The sequence below is a fragment of the Arvicola amphibius genome, chromosome 7 (assembly GCF_903992535.2).
Source record: "Arvicola amphibius chromosome 7, mArvAmp1.2, whole genome shotgun sequence".
Lineage (NCBI taxonomy): Eukaryota > Metazoa > Chordata > Mammalia > Rodentia > Cricetidae > Arvicola > Arvicola amphibius.
In genome coordinates, this window is record NC_052053.1 from 55218668 (window position 1) to 55231940 (window position 13273).

Below are 13273 nucleotides of genomic sequence, written 5' to 3' on the forward strand. Positions count from 1 at the left end.
TTTCTAAATTGGCCATAAGTTACCAGTGCCTCTCTAAGGATAGGCCTTCACTTTGTACATAGTGGAACCTAGGCAAGAGGTAAAGCTTGATCATCCAGTTTTTCTGTTGTTTTGTTTTTTGAATGTGTATGAGTGTTTTGCCTGCATGTTGTGTGTACCATGTATATGCTTGGCACATGCTGAGGTCAGAAGAGGGCGTCGGATGCCCCCTGGAACTGGAGTTACAGATGGTTATGAGCCACCATGTGGGTGCTGAGGAACCAGGTCCTCTACAAGAGCCACAAGTGATCTTAACCACTGAGCTTAACTCTGTTAGCCCTAGAGGAGGGTTGATTAGTCTGACACCCTGTTCTCTGAAGGAAAATCTCCCCCAGTATTTCTGTCTTCTCTCTATAATGGTGGCCTTGGCCTCTTTGTGGCCAGTTTGACCCTCTAGAGGCTCAAGATCAGCAGGAACAGAGGGAACTCTTCAGCAGCTGACTCTTACTTCAAAGGTAACTGATATCCAAAAGTCTCTTAACCTTTTTCTTTTCACTTTTGTCCTGTTTCTTCTCTCCTTCCTCTGCTCCCCTCTCTTCTCTTTGTTTTTAAAGTTTTGAAATACATCTTACATATCCCAGGCTGTTCTGGGATTACTGGCATTTGTTAATGCATGGTTAATTTGGAATTGGGAGTAGAGGCCAGAGCTTCATGCATGCTAAGAAGCCTGTTATCAATTGAACTACATCCTGGCTCTGTTTTTTGTTTGTTTTGTTTGTGTTTTGACTTTTTATGTTTGTTTGTGTTTGAGGTTTTGTTTTTTGATTTTTTTTCTTTTTTGGGTGACGGTTGTTTTTTGTTGTTGTTGCTTGCTTGCTTGTCATTGTTTTTGTTTAAAGGAGACTTTTATTGTGTACACGATGCTGGCCTCAAACTGGAGTTCTTCCTGCCTCGGCTTCCCTAATGCTGGGATGCCCAGCTCGATCTTTTTCCTTAGTAAAAATGTTGCCTACTTTCATTACTGTATAATTAACCCTGCACTCTCTTCCTCTCTCTTGACCTCCTTACCATGACCCATAAGGTTTCACTATATAGTCACTCACTCTGTAGCCATTCATCAGTTGACAGGCCATCACTACCACTTTGATTGCTGCCTTCATGGCTTACCTATTGCTGTGATAAAACACCATGACCAAGGCAACTTACACAAGAAAGTGCTCAGTTGGGCATATTCTTTCAGAGGGCTGAGTTCTGAGTTCCTGATGGCCTGTGAAAACATGGCAGCAGGAACAGCTGAAAGAGCTCATCTCAGAAAATAAATAAGAGCCAGGAGGCAGAGAGAACGCACCAGAAATGGGGTCTTTTGAAATCCCACCTGAAGTGTCACGTTCCTCCAACAAGGCCATATCTCTTTAAACTTTCCCTAACAGTTCCGGTAACTGGGGACCAAGTGTTCAAGTATATGAGCCTGTGGTGGTTGTTCTCATTCAAGCCACAGTTGTAGATACAGATTCTATCTTAAAAGAGTTCTCTTAAGAGGTGCGGGAACTTTAGCCAGTCCCTTGCACAAATAGGGGAAAGGCAGTTCCTTTAGGGCAGTACTCTGGCCCTTTAAATCTGCTGTGGTTGTTGGGGTTTGGCAACATGAGTACCTTGTCAGGGCTAAAGCATGCCACAAAGACCACACCACACAACAGATCTCACGCACAAGAGATTTATTGTGGGGGTGAGAAAGGTTGTCCAAAAACAGGGACAAGAGAGACAAACAGCGAGAGAACAGGAGAGCAGTCTGATGGCAGGGACCTTGTCATATTGTCAGCTACTGATGATCTGACTGGTACTAAGGCGAGCTGGGAGACCTGCTTTCTGACACTGGGGACCCCCAACCATGACTTCATAATTATAATTTTGCTATTGTTATGAATCCTAATGCAGATATCTGGTATGCAGGATATTTGATATGTGACCCCTATAAAAGGGTCTTTCAACCCCTTACAGCTCCCACCCCCACCTCAGGAGTCACAACTCACAGGTTAAGAACCACTGCTTTAAGTAGACCAAATATTCCCTTTGAGTGTTAGGCATTAAAAATAAAAAAATAAATAAATAAATAAACGTCCTTCAGAGAGTTCACATTGCATTTGTGTTTGCTTTGCCTTTCCTTTCCTTTATAGTGTTCATAAAGCAAGTTTTGGTTCCTGATTATATTTATGTAGGAAGAGCTGCATGTACTTGCTTGCTTATTTGAAGCAAGATTTTGCTAGGTACATTTTCTCTATGTAAAGCAGGATTTGGCAACAAGCATCTGTAATCCCAATGCAGTAGGAAACAATTTCTCGAATCTCTGGTGACAGAGATCTGGTGGCTGTGCCATCGAGTAGTAAAATGCCTCAGAAACATGGAAGATGAAGCACACACACAGATCATAAACACACATACTTTTAAAGAAATGTTCCAAATTTACGCACTTATTACTTGTTGGTAATAGAGAGATGGCTTAGAGATTAAGAGCCTTTACTGATCTTGCAGAGGACCTGAGTTTGGTTCCCAGTGCCCATGTGGCAGCTCATAATTTTCAGTAACTCCGGTTGTAGGTGATCCAGTTTCTCTTCTGATCTCTATAGGCTTACATTGCACTGGGTCCATATACATACAGTCACATGTGTACACATACATATAAAGTAACCCCCCATTTGTTACATATTTAGACAAAAAGAACTTAATTGAAAGATTAATTTATATAGCTTTAGATAATTACATAAATAAGAATATAACTAATGAAATGAAGAGGGTTTCTGGCAGTTGTAAAAATTTTAGAATCTTGGAGCATGAATAATAAAAACCCAGAGACAGATATTGAAGTTCATCCTGAAGATAAGAAAAGCAAAACAGCCAGCCACTGGCTCTTACCTCTACGTCAGACTAAAAGGCGATCCTACTTACACGAATCCTCAGAATGAGACTGAGCTGAGACCTATCTCTTCTCATTTTATATTCTTCTCTAGTGCAGGATTAAAGATGTGCACCACTACCACCCAACTTCTATGGCTAACTAGTGTGGCTGCTGGGATTAAAGGTGTGTGTCACCACTGCCTGTTCTGTAAGGCTGACCAGTGGGGCTGTTTCACTCACCAATCTTCTGATTTATTAAAACACAAATAATATACTGTTTTTATCTAAAATTTAAAAAGAAGGCTGTAACTAATATAAGAAATACTATATACAACAAGTACAATAACTATATACAGTATATATAGGCAATAAAAACATCAACAGTGCCTGTCCATTTGCATTTGACAAATTTAGAGAAAATGCTCCATATCTATGCTATTTTGATGAGTCCAAAATCTTGTACCTAATTTACTTTCCGTCATGACTTGCTTTCTGTGTCTGATAAGCTAGGAAAATTATAACTAGCTAGTCTTCAACTCCCTCAGAAACCCAAAAAGGAAATAATATTAGCTGAGTAAGTAGGACGTCTAAAACAAGCTTCCAAAAAATGTGAGAAATGCCAGAAACAGCTGGCTGCCTGGACAGTTACCTCTGCCACATTGGGGCATCCATCTTCAGCCTACAGTCTTAGTGTGTTCAAAAGACTTTTCTGTGAAGCAGGATATTCTGAAGGCTGTCTTGTCTTGTGTTGACAATGTTTGGCAGTCATTCTCTTTTGTGTCCTGCTTGTCCAATTAGGACAGCATACTGTCAGCAGTCAAGACAGGGGCATTTTCATGCCCAGTGGCTTACTTTTGCCCACAAAGAAAGTAAACTCCATGTGGAGTTTCTTCAATGCCCATTATCTTCTCTAAAGAAGATTGGTGCTGCCAGGAGCAAACATGTCTCATTGTCATTTTTTTAAAAAAAGGACATATTATTAAAACAACTTAAATGTCATATTCTGTAGATCTCTGAAGTGTTTGGAAATGACCTGTCTATCTAACATATATCTTTGTTTGACCCTGAAAACATACCTAACATGACTATAAGTTTGATTATGATAGGTTATTAACTACTAATCTGCAACTTTGTATTATCCTAAACAGTTGGTAATAATAATTTTCAAGGACTAGAAATTTGCATTACATTGTTAAATGAGTTGTATAAGTACAATACCTTGAACAAGAATAGAAATGTATATACAGTATGTTCTAACAAAATTAATCTCAAATTTGTATCAATAGACAAAATTCATATACAATATACAATAATTCAGTACGATGTAAAGCAATTAAAACTTGTAGTTGCTTTTTAAAAGTAGATTTAATAATCTGCCTTTTTATCCTATCATACCTATATCCTCCATTTTTCTTTTCAGAGTAGATTCAATAATCTACCCTTTTATCCTATCATATCTATATCCCCCTTTTTTCTTTTCAAAACAAGAGCCTTGAGTCTAATTTCCTTTGTTTAGCTTTTCTCCTGACCAATACCAATAACAACTTGTAACCCACCCCCTAAATAATGACAAATGCTCATAACCCATTGAACGATCAAAAACCACCCACCCCACCACTTGGGAATGTTGATATCGCATTCTTGAATTTACTTTCTGCTGTCTGGGGGCCACGGTATCTTTAGGGGATCCTGAAAAGAAAAATTGGGGTTAATTGTCAAGTCCTGGGAGAGGTAGGTATGTTATTTGTTGAACAGTCTCTGCATAATGGGAAAATGCAGGACTTCTCTCAAGTTCTGGTTAGAGTAGTCTGTTAAGCTGGATGATTATGATCTTAGCTACACATCTCAAAATTATTCTGAGCAGTTTATGGTTCAAAAGCCAATTTTTAGGTAGTGTTTTTCAGCTTAGTGGTATTATCATAGTCCTGAAGGAATCCTTGTTGTGGTGCCCCATCATCATTTTGGAGACTTTAAAGGTTGCTGTTAGGTGTGTTCAAGGTTCACTGCAGAAAACTGATAGAGACTCACACTCAAAATCATGTACAGGAAGGTAGATGAAACCATTTCTAGAATTAGATAGTACTCTATCTGACCATTAATATCATGACGAAAAGTTTAATATATATTATTGACATACATAAATATATACTTTATCCATTATATTTTATACATTTTATACATTAAGAAAAGCTGTTAAAGAGTTAATATAAAACGAAAGGATTATGAGATTAGTGGCAATAAAATAGTCCTTAAATATTTGTTTTCCTTCTGTTCCATATCAGGTGGGTCTTCTGACATGAGACAGATTTTGAATTTTACTTTAATAAGTATGCTTGGGTTTAGAGAAGAAGAGCCATATTCCAACTCATAGTCAGCTTTAATCTTTAGTTGGTCTGGGACTACAAAAAGACCATTTGCCTTATATATCTGTAGAGAATGGCAGAAACAAATGTTTGGAAAGATTTATGAAATTTTATTCTATTAGAAATGTGATTTACCAATAGACCAATTACTCTTTTTCTTGAGACATGTTTTCTAGATGATTTGACTTTTTCTTCAGATGTCTCATTTGTCCAGTAGTCTTCAGATTCCTTCACTGGATACCTTTATTCTCCTGAAATGACAGAAACAAAACCGTTTCCCAACCCTAATTTGGGGGAGATTCTCTTTTGACAAGCTATATCTAATCAAATGAAAAGCATTTATTTTATAGTTTTGTTTAGATTAAGCAGCCATGCTATTTGATGAACTCTCATCTCTTCTAATCAAGAGTGTCTCTTGTTCAAATCGAATCTTTATCAATTTTGATGGTATCCATAGCTTTCTTCTCCTTGGAAACAAAAGCAAACCCCTCCTGCAACATAACACATGTCCTGGTTTCCATCCTGAAGTCAACACATCTTTAAAGTATTTGGTGGATGTAATTCTGTAGTTTTTTTTCTACTATCCAATGTCTCTCCATAGCTATTGTTCCTTTCTCATTAGCATTTATGAAACTGGAAGTTAATAAAGCATTATACAATCTATTTCTGGGGGTATTTATCATTCCTTTCTGTTTATTTAGCATATCCTTTAGAGTTCGATTTCATCTTTCAATAATTGCCTGTCCTGTAGGATTTCATGGTGTACCTGTAATATGCTGTATATTATAATAACCAAAAAAACTTTTATTTTCTTAGAGACATATGCTGGAACATTGTCTTTCTTTATTTGTACAGGTATACCCATGATGTCCATAGCTTCTAATAAATGTGTGATTACTGAACCAACCTTTTCCGAACTCAAAGCAGTTGCCCATTGAAAACCTGAATAGGTATAAATGGTGTGGTGTACATATTTAAGTTTTTTAAATTCTACAAAGTGGAACACATCCACCTGCCAGATTTCCTTTCTTTGAGTACCCTTTGGGGTACTTTTTGCAGTGTTTGGTTGTGTAAAGAACAAGTAGGACATTTTCTTATAATTTCTTTGGCTTGTTTTTACATAATTCAAAAGTCTTTTTAAAAACCTTTGCTATTGACACGATGTTTTTTTATGAAATTCTGAGGCCTCCAAAACATTTCCAGTCAATGACTGACTAATTTCTGCATTATCTTGTGCTAGAAGACCTGGCAGACTCGTATGGCATCAGATGTGTGTTATGTACATTGGATGATTCCTATTCTTGATTGTATCTTGACTGAATAAATAATAAAGTCAATTCTGTATCATCTGGTATAAATTCTGTACTTTGAATATGCAAAACAATTCTTTCTGCATATTGCAAATCGGTAACTATATTGAGAAGTTCCTTAAAATCCCTTAGTGCCATGAGAATAGCATATAATTCTGACTTTTGAACAGAATCATATGGACTTTGATCCACGTTACTTAAATTCTCTGATTTGTAACCTGCCTTTCCAGATTTATTTGCATCAGTATAGAATGTATGGGCTCCAGTTATTGGTGTGTCTCATACAATGAGAGGAAGGATCCAGTTAGTTCTCTTTGAATTCTCTTGCTTTTGGGATAGTTGTTGTTAATCTCTCCCAAAACATTACTACAAAATCTTTGCCAGGGTTCACTTTCTTCCCTTAATTTGTCAGTTTCATCATTATTAAAAGGTACTATAATTTCTGCTAGGTTTATTTTTGCTAATTGATAAAGTCTGTTTTCCTTTTAAAATTAACTCAGACCTTTTCCACGTAAGTTTTTTATTTTTTTTTTTACTTGGTTTATGTGGTAAAAAGATCCATTCTAAGATAATATCTTCCCTCTGCATTAAAATTTCTGTAGGGGAATATTTGGAGGAAAATATGACCAGAATACAGTTAAGATTCATATCCACACTATCTATATGTACCTTTTTATGAAATTTTGAGGCCTTCAACATATTTCCAATCAATAGTTGATCGATTTCTGTATTACCTTGTGGTAGAGTACCTGGCAGACATGTATGGGATTTCAAAAAATTTGTCTTCAATCAAAGTCAATTCTCTCTCAACTTCAGCTGATAATGTCCTGGAACTATTTAAATCCTTGTCACCATCTAAGGTTTTGTTTAAAGTAATCAGTTCATCAGGCTTTATCCCAATAGTGGGCCACAGTTGGGCAATGTCTCCTAGAAATCTTTGGAAGTCATTAAGAGTCTTCAGTCGGTCTCCTAAGTTGCACCTTTTGAGGTCTAATTTTTTTGTAAACCTTTTTTATAACCTAAATAATTAATAGAATCTTCTTTTTGTATTTTTATTTCAGGAGCAGTTTGTAATCTACAGCAAGGCAAAAGTTTCTTCTTCAAACATTCTTTCTAAAATATCTACATTTGAATCAGATAGCAAAATGTTGTCCATGTAATAGTAAACTATAGATTCAGGAAATTGCATCTGTATCATTTCCGATGGCTAACTTACAAAATATTGGCACAGGGTGGACTATTTAACATTCCCTGTGGGAGAATCTTCCATTGATATTTCTTTGCAGGCTGAGAATTATTATAAGTAGGCACTGTGAAGGCAAATATTTCTTTGTTAAGGTGTAGTGAAGAAACAGTCTTTTAAATCAATAACTCTAAGAGGCCATCCTTTAGGCAGTAGAGAAGGCAAAGGAATGCCAGATTGTAGAGATCCCATTGACGGATTTACCTTATTAACAACTCTTAAATCTGTCACCATTCTCCATTTTCCATATTTCCTTGAAACAACAAATACAGGAGAATTTTGGGGGCTGACTGATTTTTTCAATATGCTGAGAATATAGTTGCTCCTGTACCTGATGTTATAAAGCTTGTAGTTTTTCTTTTGTTAAAGGACATTGCTTAACCCATATAGGTTGTCTGTCAATTATATTAAAGATAGGGCTGTTGGTGCCTTTGAAATATCAGCAGCTGTTGTGCCCTGTTCTTGTACAACCAGAATGGTCAGTGACTGTTCTTTATATCTTATAATATTTTACCCAGAAACATACATTAATTTATGGTTTGTTTCTAAGATTGGAGGAATGTTTTTCTGAGTATTCCATTGTTGTAACAAATCACACCCCCATAAATTTATTTCTATGTTAGCTACATATGGTTTTAATATTCTTCTCTGTCCTTCTGTCCCTATTCATTCTACCCATCTCATGCTCTGCTTTGCCTGTGATAAAGTTCCCGTTCCTAAAAACTGAATGTTACGAACTGAAGAGCCCAATTTGGATGCTAAGATTTTGACGAAATTATTGTTATATCCACACCTGTGTTTACCTTCAATGACTCATTTATTCATATTTTTAATTTTGGTCTTTGTTTATTTATAAAAGTTTGCTAAAATATACAATTTTTCTCCTGAAATTTTTGTTCTGTCTTCTATAGCTGTTTTGTTGTCCAGAGAAGTATGGTTTCTTACAATATACATTAGGTTCTTTCATTGCTCTCAGAAGGAATTTTCCTCTACAATGGCAGGAATATACCAGATGTGGCATAGGGTTCTGCAAGACCCTCCTCATGGAGTTTCCTGATGACAAAGGATTACCATGAATATTCTTTGTTGACCTACATTCCTTAGTCCAATGTCTGCCTTTGCCACACCTTCCTCATAATCCAGAAGGGAAGAACGTTCTGTATGGATTATGGTTAGGAAAAACATTGTTTCTAGGAACTCCCTGTCCACAGTCCCTTTTAAGGTGACCTTGTTTACCACAATTGTAACATTTGACATTTCATTTTTTTCTCAAACCTCTAGAAATCGACTCCCCTATCCATGCATCATCATGGTCATGTGATTCAATATTAACTGTTTCTCAAATCCATTCCTCCAGAGGTGTTGACCGTACCTTTAATGAACTAATTATCCTTTTGCATAGAGAATTGGCATTTTCAAAAGTCAGAGATTGAATTGTTATTTGTCTAGCTTCTGAATTTGGTATCATTCTATTTACTGCTGAAGTCAATAATTGTAAGAAATCCATTAAGGCTTCCTTTGGGCCCTGTATAACTTTAGTAAATGACTCAATTTTTTTCCTATTTCTCCAATTCTGTCCTAAGCATTCAAGCTGCTGTGTGGCATAAATCCAGGGTGTGGTCATCATATACAGCTTGCCTTTCTATAATAACATATTCTCCTTCTGCAAGAATTTGCTTTTGGGAGATTTCCCCACCTCTAGCTTTACTCTGTTGTTCAATAATCTTAGCCTATTCTCTGAACCAGGTACTCCACTGTACTTGTGGACCAGGCTCTAAAGTAGCTTAACTAAGGCTATCCCGTCTTTAGGGATAATTCTATTACAAATTGACCGCAAGTTTAACTTTACTTCACAAAAAGTGAATGCATACCATATGAGGCTATTGCTTTCATGAATCTCCTTAAATCTAACATTGGCTCAGGAGTCCAGGTAGCTGTAACAGAGTCTCTGCCCATTTGGCAATTACTATAAGGTTACTGGATATATTAAGGTTAGTTGTCTGAAAACTTTAGACTGTTCCTCTCTATTATTATAATGCAATGCTTAAATTGGCTCTCCATTAAACTCTTCTTTCTAGGTTTGAATATCTGTTATATGTTTTATTAGGTTTTTCTAAGGCCAGTATCTTAGCACTCAGATTAAACAAGTTTTTTAGTGATAAGACAAAAATGACAAAGCTGATAATGTTTACAATTGACATTACATAAATCCCATCTAAATTAGATATCCTCTCATTTAATCATTTCATTTTCAAACTGTCTAGCATATTATCTTACAGAGACCCAATCCCTTCATTGTAATGGTTTTCCCATTTTTTAATGTGTGGGGGAAATTTTTCTAAGTAATTTCTCCCTTTAAGAATTCCTAATTGTCTTACCAAATCTACTGACAATGTTGATGAAGACATGAGGCTTATTGCTACTGCGGAGAACAGTAAAAGCCTGACAAGATTTCAAGGCAGCTGCATAGTTTGGAAGCAGCCTGAGAAAAGGGTTCAGGGAGAGATGGATGGACGGACAGAGACAGACTGAAAGGGAAGGACTCAAACTGGGCCTTGCTGATGTAATTATCCAGTTCCCCCAGGAGCTCAGGCATTCTCCCTCATGCTCTCTCTGTCTTGCTGGGACTCCAGCATGCCCTGCAAGCTGCACCTTTTTACATTGCACACACATGCAGGTCTACATGTGTATCTAATGGCTGTAGACTGAAGTATCCAGGAAGGGAGACAAGTCATTTCATTTTCCTTATTTCTTAGGTTTTACATGGATGTTTTTACTTGTGGGATCTCTCTCTCTCTCTCTCTCTCTCTCTCTCTCTCTCTCTCTCTCTCTCTCTCTCTCTCTCTCTCTCTCTCTCTCCCCCCCTCCCTCCCGCCCCTCTCTGGTTTGTTGGACATTCTTAGAGTCTTTTCAATCTGAGATTTTTTTTTTCATTCTAGAAATATATTATTTCTGCAGCTGTTTCTTCTCCCTTGTTCGGCTTTTCTGCCTGTATACACTATTCCATTGGTGCTGATTTGTCTTGGCACTCTAGTCCTTATATCCCTTGACTTATTTTTCATCTCTTCCTAACAACTTTGGCCCACTACCTTAAAGTTGATATTTGTGGATTATGAATTATTTTGAAAATCTCCATCTTGTTCTTCAACCAGTCTATAAAGTTTATTATTTTAGTGATTATATTTGTTTTATATAACAATTTCTACCTACTTTGTTTTTTAATATTCTCCCCTTAGTGAGCTTTATTCTATTTACTTTTTCTTTCCTCCTGTGGAATCATCTGTCTTGTGGATGATAACAGCCTCACTGATGAGAATATGAGATGGAGTCAGGAAAGCTACAGCTTGGTTTATGCCTCTTCTGCTGTGCTTAGGAAGTGAAGGGGCAGGTTGTGGGCATGTGTTGAGAGATTTTCTAGGGTCAAAGTCTTTTTATATTATGGTTTGAACTCCCTTCTCAGGAACGAAACTATTCATAATCTCTTTCCTCTAGTCCGTGAAGTGAGAAGAGCAGTAGGGTAACAGAACATGGGAAGAGGAAAACCAGCAGTATTGGCATTGCGTGTTAAATAACTTCAGGGCTGGAGAGGTGGCTCAGCAGTTAGAACATGTATTGCTCTTCCAGAAGACCAAGTTCAGTTCCATGTATCCGTATTGAAGGCTGGACAACCTGTAACTACAGCTCCAGGGGATCCAACATGTCTGGTACCCACACACGGTACACACTCACGTGGACACATAGACACACATAGACAATTTAAAAATATGCCAGGAGGTGGTTCACACTTTTAATCTGAGCACCCGGGAGGCAGAGGCAAATGGATCTCTTGTTCTACAGAGCTAGTTCTGGACAGCCTGAGCTACACAAAGAAACCCTGTCTCGAAAAACTAATGATTGATAGATAGATAGATGATAGATAGATAGATAGATAGATAGATAGATAGATAGATAGATAGATAGATAGATAGATAGATAATAGAAAGACAAATAAATAAGACTTTCCCACCATCTGTCTCCACTGACACCTTTGTGTTACCCAGTAGACTTTTGACTACTCTGGGTCTGCTGATAGTTTTCCTGTCTTGTGTCCACTGTTGCCTGTTCCAGATAATGTTGGAGAGAAAAAGTTCATTAGAATAACTCTGCCAGTGCCTAGATGGCTCAGCAGTTAAGAGCACTTCCAGAGGACACAAGTTTGGTTCCAGAACCCAGTTCAGCTCACATTCACCTCTAACTCGGTTTCAGAAGATCCTATGTCTCTGGTCTTACGTACCTGCACTCATGTGTACATACCCACCCCCACACACATATGCAAAATTTAAAATATATATGTTAATATATAACATATAGTTAATATATATATTAAATCTTTTTTGATTTAAAAAGTAATTATACCCTAACTTCTTGCTCTGATCTCTGGCCCTTGTCTACTCTTGTCTTTTTGTCAAGACACTGGGACCAAATTTTACTGGGCTGTCCCAGGAATTTTGTTGTATGTCTTAATTTAGTATAGGTTACTTTTTAAAAATGGCTGGTTAAGCCGGGCGGTGGTGGTGCACGCCTTTAATCCCAGCACTCGGGAGGCAGAGGCAGGCGGATCTCTGTGAGTTCGAGGCCAGCCTGGTCTACAAGAGCTAGCTCCAGGACAGGCTCTAAAGCTGCAGAGAAACCCTGTCTCGAAAAAACAAAAAAAAGCAAAAAAAAATGGCTGGTTAATATAATTGACTACATATGAAGATGGCTTGTATTCAATGAAATGTAGATTAATTTTTTTTTTATGTGGATAGGGGTTTGGAGGATGGTTTATGGGACTTGGTTCTCGCCTTCCACTCTACAGGGTTCTAGTACTCTAACTCAGATAGGTCATCAGGTTTGACATCAAGCTCTTTACCCACTGAACCCCTTTGCTGGATTTATCAAAAAGGATAGTTTCAGTATAGACCTCTGTGCATGAGAGAGTTTTTATCCTTTTTATATTTATTGCCTCACCTTTTTTTAGAGTGTGTGTGTACACAAGCTATATGTATGTGTTCATTTGTGTATTGGTACACGTGTGTTAGGTGCTGTCCTCCTTATTTTTTGAAATAGGGTCTCTCAGTGGAACTTAGAGCTAGCTAACTAGCTGGTCTGGCTGGCCAGCCATCTCTAGAGGTCTGCCTGTCTGTCTTTTACTCCTTATCTCTGGGGTTACAAGTTTGCACCACCATACTCAGCTTTTGGTGTGGGTGCTGGCGTCATCCTCAAGTCCTCGTGCTTTTGTGGCAAGCACTTTACCTGCTGGGATATCACCCCAGTCCCCAACTCCACCTTAGGGGAGTGGAAATCGTGGCATAGAGTAAGTGCAGGGATTTGAAGTCTGTAAAATACTTCCCTGGGTCAATCGTAGGGCTCATTAGATTGTTTTTAGGTTTTAATTGTTAAAATATGGAGATGTGAAGGATTATCTTCTTTATTTTATTTTTTAAATAATCTTTTTTATTTTACAT

At 37.5% G+C, this 13273-nt stretch overlaps 1 protein-coding gene across 2 annotated transcripts in view; it reads left to right on the top strand.

Annotated features, from left to right (window-relative positions):
• Nucleotides 1–13273, top strand: part of Scai (suppressor of cancer cell invasion) — a 148552-nt gene that overhangs the window by 69834 nt on the left and 65445 nt on the right. The gene's annotated exons all lie outside the window — the stretch shown is intronic.